Raw genomic sequence first — 271 nt, 5'->3', positions numbered from 1 at the left:
GCAAGGCTGGTTGGGGTGTATGTTAGCTAGTTTGACCAGAGAAGAAGCAGGCATACAATGCTTTGACACGGCATCCTCTATATCAAAAAGAAAAGCAGCTATTTGCAACCTGACCATGCCTGCAAATTACCATTCCAGATATTCTCATGAAGACTTCTTAGGAGACACTACCAACAAAGGGGGATTAGCTCAAATGGAAGAGCGCTTGCTTAGCAAGCGAGAGGTAGCGTGATCGATGCCCGCATTCTCCAATTGTTTACTTTCCAATCAC

Source organism: Nanorana parkeri, unplaced genomic scaffold, assembly GCF_000935625.1.
Source record: "Nanorana parkeri isolate BGI_ZX_2015 unplaced genomic scaffold, ASM93562v1 scaffold2685, whole genome shotgun sequence".
NCBI lineage: Eukaryota > Metazoa > Chordata > Amphibia > Anura > Dicroglossidae > Nanorana > Nanorana parkeri.
Note: the sequence above shows the minus strand (reverse complement) of the source record.